Here is a 10,641-nt window from a genome sequence, read left to right as displayed (position 1 = left end):
AATAAAGGTAAGTCCTGTGAGTTGCTCTCTGGTGTTTTTGTCACTCCCCCCTCTGGTCTGGCTAGTTCACTCTGGCTTAGTGCAACTAGTCAGAGGACTCGCTCGCATAGATGACGTCACCTGCATTAAATGCCTGCCCGATCTACAGTGCTTTTTCCCGTACCCCGAGGTTACTTTTTAACCTTTGCGTCTTTTCGCCTTTCCGTAGGGATTTTTAGCCGTCGATTTATTCCCGTATGCCACGTGTCGTTCATCCCGCATGTTGGTAGTTGCCCGCGTATATTTTACTTAGTCGATTCGAACTCCCATTTTTCACTATTCTTCTTCTCCAAGTTTCCGATCTCTTTTTCCTGCATTTTCCGGCGATTCTCTTCCTGTTCCGGCGTATTCTCCTGTGATCCTTCCGTTCCAGGTTTTATCATCAATCTTTCTCTAGCCTAGGTAATTCGTACATCTTCTTCTCCTGCAATTTTTGTGCTTGGTACAAGTAGTTTCGAAATTTGTTGGTGCTCTGATTGAGCGTGCTTAGAAACCCTAGGTTTTAGATATTTTGACAATGGCCTCTACTTCCGCTCCTCAGCCTTTGCAATCGACTTCCTCTTCTTCCCGAGCCTCTCCATCTTCCTCACCCCAACTTCAGGATCTCGAGAATCTCCCTTCCCCCTCTGCCTCTAATGACTCTCAAACTGTCCCCGATCCCTCACCACCTAAGAAAAGGGGTAAGAAGACACCCCAACCTCCCAAGCGTGTTCCTGCCTCCCGTCTTAGTGTCTCTGAGGTGGAAAAATTGAAGAGCAAGTGCCGACATCCTGAAAGTTTAAAATTCGAAGCCTTCTCTAAAGATTCGACACCCCCCGAAAGCCTTCGTCACCACAAAGTGATAGTTATCTGGCAAGCCCAGATAAATGTTGGTCTAAGGCTTCCCCCCCTGCCCTTTTAGCCAGCGTTTGTAACCACTATCGCATCCCATTTTATCAGGTTACTCCTTCCGCCATCCGGCGGTTATACGCGTTCCATATCCTTTGCCGCGCCCACGGTGTTGGAGACACCGGTAAATTATTTTGTCAAACCCAGACTCTCCGCATGCAGGGCAGTCCCCTGTATAGCTTCGCTGCTCATCCGAAACATCCTACCACTTTCCTTTCATCTTTGAATTCCTTTGATAAGGACTTTCTATACAATTACTGCTATGTGCGCACCCTTGTCGGCAATTGGCGTGATTACAAAGTTTTAGAACTAGAATGGCATAGTTCCCGGACTTCCTATAGGCCAGCCTCCTTAGAACCTCCCTCGAATTTTGACCTGGGAGTTATAGCCCGTCTGAATGCCATGAACGCAGCCAAGCCTTTAGAATGTAGATACCTTGCTGAGAACAATTCGGCTCTGGCACACAATGGCCTATTTCCCCTATATCCCAAGAAATCGATAGGTAAAAAATATAAATTAGAAAACTCATTAACTTTTGTTACCCTGATTTTGACGATGTAAAATTTTGATCTGCAGATATGTCTTGGAGGAAGAAGTGTGGGGACAATTTGCCTGACATTCCCTCTCTTGCTGACAGCGAGGAACACGGCACGGGCGGTTCTGCTTCCAGAGCGAACCCCTCGGAACAGCCCATTGGGACCGAGCTGATCCCCATTCCTCCTGTGGTTGAGATCCCAAGGGGGAATGTGGAAGCCTCGCGCCTATTTGACGCGGAGGAAGTTGATGCGGGAGCCCTCGTTCACAAGGGCAGACGTTTCAGCGCTGGTGATGCCACCGGCGCCTATGAAGAAGATATCCCGATCGTGGATATTACTGATGAGGTTCCTTCGCTCGATTCGGCTCCCGGTGCCACCCTTACTGAGCTTTCGAAGAAAAGGAAGAGGGGCTCCCTGATCTCTGTGGGTGAGAAGGAGAAGCGGGAGGGCCTGAAGAAGGCCGGAAAATCTCCAGAGCCAGCGAAGAAGTCCGCTGGTGGTTCAAAGGTCCTCTCTTCTGCACCGGAAAAGGGCAAGGGACCAGCGAGGAAACCCTCTGCCGGGGGAAAGGGTAAGGGCAAGGCTGTGGTGCCCTCTGTTAATGAGTCAGAGGATCTTGTTCCTGGGCCGATCTCGAGTTTGTCAGGTCAAGGGCTAATTGATGCCTTGCTAGCTCGTGTCCACTCCAAGGACCAGGAGAAAGTGGAGCAATTGCCCCGGGGAACTTTAGCCACTCAATTATGCCAGTTGGCTCTTCAGGTATCCTACTTCTTATACTTTTATCATAGAAAGGAAAACAAAGTTACTAACCTTTTTATTGTTCTGTCGGAACCCTTTTTGTCTTCTTGCAGGTGGAGGCTCGGATGTGGGGGGCTGTCAAGTGTATTCATGACTATGACATGGCGGAGAAGGAGAGAAAGGAGGAACAGGCGGACATCGCCAAGCGTGATGATGATGTCGCTGGGGTAGTGGAACGTCTAAGTAAAGCTGAGGCAGAGATTGCTGAGTTGAAGGCCCAGCTGGCCCAATCGGATGTGGAGAAGTCCTCCCTGGTTTCTGAATTGACCAGGACGACCAAGGAAGGCCATGAGAACTTGGCCCGGTTCAAGGCAGGATATGAAGAAGCCTACAAGGCGACTCGGCGTGATTGGAAGAAGACGCTCGTGGAAGCGCAGAATCGTGCCTACGTCCTGGGGGCGCGAGATCAGCGCCTGGAGTATTTCCTGTCTCCGCAGGGTCAACACTTTCTGGGGGTGATGCTGGAGGGCACTCTGGGGGCTTTCAAAAAGACTCCCGAATACCTGGAGGACTTCGGGCCCCTTTTTGCTTACGTGATAGAGCGTACTGCTACAAAGGCATTGGAGATGGCGGGAGCCACCCCAGAGCAACTTGCTACCCTGAACCTGCACGCCTTGATGGACAACCTCAAGGATGAGGAGATAAATGCGTTGATGGGGATCCCTGCGAATTCTCCAAGGAAACCGGAATGGTGGTACCCAGTGCTGGAGAAAGCCATTCCCTATTTTACTCTCGGGATTCGATTTGACTCGTTGCCCTCCGCGCCCATGTACATGCCTGCTTTCTCTGCTTCTCTGGTGCGCTTTGTGAACCAGCTGCGAGATCCCTCTGGCAAGAGCACCCGGAGATTTTCTCAGTTCAGCATGGAGCCTCCCCTGCCCTCTACCTTGGCGCCTTCAGCTTTTTCCGACTCTGCCTCCTCATCTGCTGCGGTGGACCAACTGTTTGAGCTGTATCGAGATGAGAACCTATATGTGCAGGAGGCTGTGAAGCTGTTGGATCTGGGGGCTCGTCTTCCGAAAGTGAAGGAAGCTGGCATGCTGCCAGTATTTGCAGGGGGAGCCTCTGCTAGCCAGCCCTCCGCAAGTGGTGTCCCTCTTCTGGTCTCCTCTGCCTCTGTCCCTGCTTCCTTTACCTCCCCTGCAGATGCCTCCGTCCCTCCTGCCTAACTTGATGACAAATTTTGCAATTTCTCTTAGTTTGTATAAATTGGATACTTACTTCTCGTTTTGGGGTGTATAGCTCTGCCTCATTGGCATATTTATGTGAAGTTTTTTCCTTGCTTGTGCCGCTTTTCTCCATTCGTTCTTTACGTTGTTCTCACTGCTCCTTGATGTTTGAGTTTATATTCCCGTCTTTCCCCTGCTGATTTGAGTTGACCTGTTATGCTTGTTGTTGATGCTTCTCTGATCCCCTCCCTTGAGATTTCTTTGAATTTCTGCTCTAAGGATTCCGTTGACTCCTCTGGCGAGGATTTCGATGACTCCTCTGACGAGGATTCTGATGACTCATCTGGCGAGGATTTTGATAACTCCTCTGGCGAGGATAGTGATGACTCATCTGGCGAGGATTGTGATGACTCCTCTAGTGAGGATTGTGATGACTCCTCTGGCGAGGATTGTGATGACTCCTCTGGCGAGGATTTTGATAACTCCTCTGGCGAGGATAGTAATGACTCCTCTGGCGAGGATCCCGATGATTCCTCTGGCGAGGATTTCACCGCCTCCTCTGACGAGGATTTGGTTGATTCTTCTGGAAAGGATTTCACCGCCTCCTCTGACGAGGATTTGGTTGATTCCTCTGGAAAGGATTGCACTGACTCCTCTGACGAGGATTTGATTAATTTCTTTGTTAGCGATTTCGTGCTTCCCATCCAAGCTGCTTCCCATCTGCGCTGCTTCCCATCCAAGCTGCTTCCCATCCAAGCTTGAGCACTCTGCGCGGAGCATGGAAGACCCGGGGGGTGCAACCAACTTTTGCGGCTTACGATTAAATAGTAACCCTCTGCGCGGAGCATGGAGGACCCGGGGGGTGCAACCAACTTTCGCGGCTTACGATTAAATAGTAACCCTCTGCGCGGAGCATGGAAGGCCCGGATGGCACGACCAACTTTCGCGGCTTACGATTAAATAGTAACCCTCTGCGCGGAGCATGGAGGACCCGGGGGGTGCAACCAACTTTCGCGGCTTACGATTAAATAGTAACCCTCTGCGCGGAGCATGGAGGACCCGGGGGGTGCAACCAACTTTCGCGGCTTACGATTAAATAGTAACCCTCTGCGTGGAGCATGGAAGGCCCGGGTGGCACGACCAACTTTCACGGCTTACAATTAAATAGTAACCCCCTGCACGGAGCATGGAAAACCCGGGGGGTGTGACCAGCTTTCGTGGCTTACGGTTAAGGACAACCTCTGCGCGGAGCATGGAGGACCCGGGGGGTGTAACCAACTTTCGCGGCTTACGATTATGTGTCACCTCTGCGCGGAGCATGGAAGGCCCGGATGGCACGACCAACTTTCGCGGCTTACGATTGAAAGAACACCCTGCACGGAGCATGGAAAACCCGGGGGGTGCGACCATCTTTCGTGGCTTACGGTTAAGGACAACCTCTGCGCGGAGCATGGAGGACCCGGGGGGTGTAACCAACTTTCGCGGCTTACGATTATGTGCCACCTCTGCGCGGAGCATGGAAGGCCCGGATGGCACGACCAACTTTCGCGGCTTACGATTGAAAGAACACCCTGCACGGAGCGTGGAAAACCCGGGGGGTGCGACCAGCTTTCGTGGCTTACGGTTAAGGACAACCTCTGCGCGGAGCATGGAGGACCCGGGGGGTGTAACCAACTTTCGCGGCTTACGATTATGTGCCACCTCTGCGCGGAGCATGGAAGGCCCAGTTGGCACGACCAACTTTCGCGGCTTACGATTAAGTAGTATTCCTCCCTCTGCGCGGAGCATGGAAGGCCCGGGTGGCACAACCAACTTTCGCGGCTTACGAGCGCTTCCCTCCCTCTGCGCGGAGCATGGAAGGCCCGGATGGCGCAACCAACTTTCGCGGCTTACGAGCGCTTCCCTCTGCTCTGCTGGAGCGTGATCCCTCTGTTTTTCCCTTTACTTGTTGAGAAGTCATTTTTGAATTTGAAAATTGGGGATTACGGGTATATACCCTACTCCCCCCTCTGGTGACATGTGCAATACTCTGTTATGAACATGTTGGCCCAAATACTTCTTACTCCCTTTTCCGGCCCATGCATTCGCATAAGCCCATTACCTCTTGCCCCCTTTCTCAGGCCCAATACCGTCTCTATATATACCCTTCTCCCCTTCATGACCTAGCTCAGAATCCCTTATTTTCTTTTCGCCGCCCCCAAACTGTTCTCCTTTCAAACCCTAGATCTCCCGTCTTTTTGGCTCAAAATGCCTTCTTGTCTTGGTTGTAGTGCCCTCAGTCGGGGGAGCGAGTCCTTTTGAGAAAGTACGCCGGCGCCCGTTGGTGACTGAAAAAACAGGACTCCCCCCCGCCTGAGGGTTTTATCTCCAAGATTCTTAGAGAAAGCTTCCTCGTTGCCCCTTTTCCTGTATCTTTCTCAATCTTGGTTGTAACGCTCTCAATCGGGGGAGCGAGTCCTGTTAAGAGGTTGTACACTGAAAAGACAGGACTCTCCCCCGCTTGAGAGTTTTATCTCCAGGGTTTCTGAAGAAAGTTTCCCTCCTGAACCATTCCTATCTTGGTTGTAAGGCACTTAAGTAAGGGAAGTTCCCCTCTGAACATTCACATCCCTGAAGGCTTCGCCCTTTTCCTCTGTGCCTCTGGTGCAGATCTCTAACTTTGTGGTTGTAATGAGCGGACTTCCCTTGCTTGAGAGCATTATTGCCGTGTTTCCCGGATCTGGCCGTTGTTTCCCCAGATCTGGGCGTTGATTCCCCGGATCTGGACATTGGTTTGTTCCTCTTCTGTATTTTTTCTTTTTGGCATTTTGACTTGTTGTTTTTCTTGATACTTCTGCAGACGTGGGGTGGAGCTGGAGTAGATCTGAGGAATGAGCATGTCTCGGTGGCGAAAGAGAACCCGGAGTGTGGAAGAAGAGGCATCCATCCCTGGTGCTTGCTTTCCCTTTGACCTGCTAAGAAGCAGTTTTTGTATTCGTTTTTTTTTTTCTTGTCCTGCTAAGAAGCAATTTGTATTTTGAATTTGAAAATTGGGGATTACGGGTATACACCCTACTCCCCCCTCTGATGACATGTGCAATGCTCTGCATGAACATGTTAGCTAGCATATGTAATGTAAGAAAACAATAATTGAAATAAACAAACACAACACCAGGGAATTCCCTAGAACCACATATCTGTTTTATTGATATCATGGCCCCGGACCTCGTTAAAACCCTGTGGGGAAAAAGAGTATCCGGTCTACAAGTGATTACTCCTGCTAAATAGCAGTTATACATAGAACTTTTTGAGTGTATTTATATTCCATGGCCTGGGGAGAGTTCTGCCTTCTGAATCTGATAATATGTACGCTCCGCCACCCAACACCTCTGTAACGATAAATGGCCCTTCCCAATTTGCTTCAAACTTGCCCACCGCCTTTAACGCGTCTGCTCTTTTCAATACTAGATCGCCCTTGACCAGTTTTCTTGCTCTGATCCTTTTATCGTACCCTGCTTTAATGACACTTTTATATTTTGCTGCTCTGATTTGAGCTTCCTCTCGCTGTGCTTCCACAAGGTCGAGCTCTGTTCTTCGAAGATCGGCGTTGTGTTCCGTATCGTAAGTGATAATGCGGTATGATTCCAATCTAGCTTCTGCTGGTACTACTGCATTGGATCCATATACCAGCGTGAAAGGAGCCTCCCCTGTTGCCGTCTTTGGGCTGGTGCGATAAGCCCAGAGGACGGTATCCAATTCTTCAACCCACTTCCCTCTGCTCTGATTCAGCCTCTTCTTAATCCCTTCACAAATGGTTCTGTTGGCCAGCTCCACCTGGCCATTGGCTTGTGGGTGGGCCACTGAGACGAAACGCTGTGTGATATCCATTCGGTCGCAGAAATCCGCGATTCTTTGCCCTGTGAACTGAGTCCCGTTATCAGATACAATGATTCTCGGTACCCCGAATCTGCAACAGATGTTTCTCCAAATAAAGCGTTCCACTGTAACTTCATCAATCTTGCCCACAGCCTCAGCCTCGACCCATTTAGAAAAATAATCTACTGCCACGAGAAGAAAGCATTTTCCCCCCGGTGCTGTAGGCAACTTTCCAACTATATCAATACCCCATTTGTCAAACGGGCATGCCGCGTACATGACACCCATAGGCTCCCCTGGTACATTGATTCGCCCTGCATGTCTCTGGCAAGCCTCGCACTTGCGGACGAACTCTCTGGCCTCCTTGTTGATGTGAGGCCAATAGAACCCGGCCCGGATAATCTTGCGCACAAGATCCCGAAATCCCGTATGCCCACCACAGAAACCTGCATGAATTTCTTGCAAAGCAAAATTAGCTTCCTCTGGAGATAAACATTTTAGCAAAGGTTGAGTGAAAGATCGTTTGAAGAGTTGATCGTTGATTAAGCAATAGTTCTCATAGCGAGCCCTCTGATTGGATTCTCTACTCAACCGCTCCCCTGTCTTCAGAAAGTGTATAATCGGGGCCCGCCAATCATCTCTGATCTCTACCGAGAACACCTGCGAAGTTTCCATCTCTCTGGTATCACAGAGTAAGATAATCTCGTCGCTCCAAGTTTGCTCTACTGCGCTAGCCATGCGCGCCAGTAGGTCGGCCTTCGTGTTCTCCTCCCGAGAAATATGTTCGAACTTAAATTCCATGAACTTTTCTTTCATTTCGCTAATTTTGGTATGGTACGCCTTCATCCTCTGATCCTTGATACTGTAACTTCCCGAGAATTGTTGTGCAACCAACTGGGAGTCTGTCTTTATGATGACACACTCGGCTTTAAGCTCTGATAAGATGTGAGCCCCTCTGACCACGGCCTCATACTCCGCCTCATTGTTAGATAACCGACAGGTGAATTTGATGGCGAACTGGTATGTCCCATAACCCGGCGAAGTGATATAAACCCCAATTCCACACCCTTCTTTTGTTACTGATCCATCCACGAAAGCAACCCAGAACTCTGGCACGGGACGCCGAGTTGTTTCTTGTAGGAAATCTGCCAGCGCTTGCGCCTTGATCGCCGTTCTTGGTTCATAATCCACATCATACTCCCCCAACTCCACAGCCCACTTAACCATTCTCCCTGACAAATCCGGGCGCCCCAAAACTTGTTTGAAAGGTAAAGCAGTGCGCACCACCACCCGATGTGACAAGAAGTAAGGTCTCAGTTTTCTTGCCGTAATCATGACTACCAGAGCAGCCTTCTCAATCTCTGTATAATTCAATTCAGAACCTTGAATAATTAGACTGACGAAATAGATGGGCTTCTGATGGCTTCCTTCTTCTCTGATAAGCACAGAGCTGATCGCATCCTCTCCCACCGCTATATATAGATACAGCGTTTCTCCCGGGACCGGCTTGGTCAGAGTAGGGAGTTTCGCTAGGTACACTTTAAGATCCTCAAATGCCGCTCGGCATTCCTCTGTCCACAGAAACTTACTGCCCTTCCTCAACACTTTGAAAAACGGCATGCTCCGCTCTGCTGATCGCGAGATGAATCTGCTCAGAGCAGTGATACGCCCATTCAGAGTCTGCACCTCCTTGATTCCTCTGGGCGGTGTCATTTCCATAATAGCTTTGACCTTTTCGGCATTAACCTCAATTCCTGCAGGCGTGACCTTATATCCCAAGAACTTCCCTGTTGTGACCCCAAAGGTGCATTTTGCTGGATTCAACATAAGCCGATGATCTCTGACCACCGTGAAGACCTCCTCCAGGTCAGAAACATGATCCTCTGCCCTCACACTCCGAACAAGCATATCGTCCACGTATACTGAGAAATTCTTAGCAAGCTGGTCTTTGAAAATTTTTTCCATCATTCGCTGATACGTGGCTCCCTCATTCTTCAGACCAAACGGCATACTCTTCCACCCATATACCCCACAACAGACGGCAAAGGCCGTTTTGGCGATGTCTCCCCTGTTCATCTTTACCTGATGATACCCTTGGTACGCATCCATCATGGATAATAAGGCACATCCTGAAGTAGAGTCCACCAATTGATCAATCCTCGGCAGAGGGTAGTGATCCTTCGGACAAGCGGCGTTTAAATCTCTGAAATCCACGCACATCCTCCAAGTGTTTGTTTTCTTGGGTACCATCACCGCGTTCGAGATCCACTCTGGATATTGCACCTCCTCAATATGCCCGGCTTTCAGTAACTCATAGACCTGCTCTCTGATTCCAGCGTCTTTTTCAGCCCCAAAATTCCTTGTTCGCTGTTTCACCGGCTTAACTTTAGGATCCACGTTGAGGCAATGCTCTGCTAATTCTCTATCAATTCCTTTTAGATCTGCGGTGCTGAATGCGAATACATCCGCATTTCGCCGAAGACAGCTGATGAGCTCTTCTCTGACTTGGTCACTCATGGTAGACCCAACCTTTGTCTGGAAACCCTCTTTCCCTGGAAATAATTCGATCATATTGCAAACATCGCTAGTGGACACCAGCGCGGTTTTCTCTGTGGAGTCTCTGTCTTTTAACAAATCCGCCAACTCTTGGCGCTCTTCTGCTGGGGCGTGCACCTCGCCCACTTTCCCTCTCTTCCGGGCGTTCGACCCCTCTGTCCATCTTTCCCTTTTCTGTCCCGCTGACTGTGTGAGCATTTGCACGTGGCATGCTTTTGATGTTGTTTGATCGCCGCAAACTTCTCCCACTCTTCCACCCTCGATTGGAAACTTCATTTTTAGGTGAAACAAAGAGATAACTGCCCTGAACGCCGTCAAGGCAGGCCGGCCGAGTATGACATTGTACGAGGGTTTAGGCATATCCACTACTAAGAATCGTACCATCCTTGTTTTGTTGCCCGCAACTGCACTGCCAAGAATCAATGGCAGCTCTATATATCCTAGGGGCATGACCATTTCTCCCCCGAACCCAAACAGAGGGGCGTTTGTCGGCTCAATATGAGCGTTGATTCCCATATTTTGAAGACATTCCTTATACAAGATGTTTACAGCGCTGCCCGAATCTACGAAAATACGATGAATAATGCAGCCAGCAATGTCTGCCGTAATGACCAGCGCATCATCATGCGGGTACATTAGTGTGCGTATATCCTCTGCTCCAAAAGTGATCGCAGGCTCTTCTGCTGCATTCGTGATTTCCATGACCCTTTTAGGGTAGTACCCTGTTTTGACTGCTCTGACGACTTGTTTTTTGGCCCGATTTGATGTGGGCATCCCGTTCTCTCCGCAAATCATGTGAA

The sequence above is a fragment of the Salvia miltiorrhiza genome, chromosome 8, assembly GCF_028751815.1.
Source record: "Salvia miltiorrhiza cultivar Shanhuang (shh) chromosome 8, IMPLAD_Smil_shh, whole genome shotgun sequence".
NCBI classification, from domain to species: Eukaryota; Viridiplantae; Streptophyta; class Magnoliopsida; order Lamiales; family Lamiaceae; genus Salvia; species Salvia miltiorrhiza.
Note: the sequence above shows the minus strand (reverse complement) of the source record.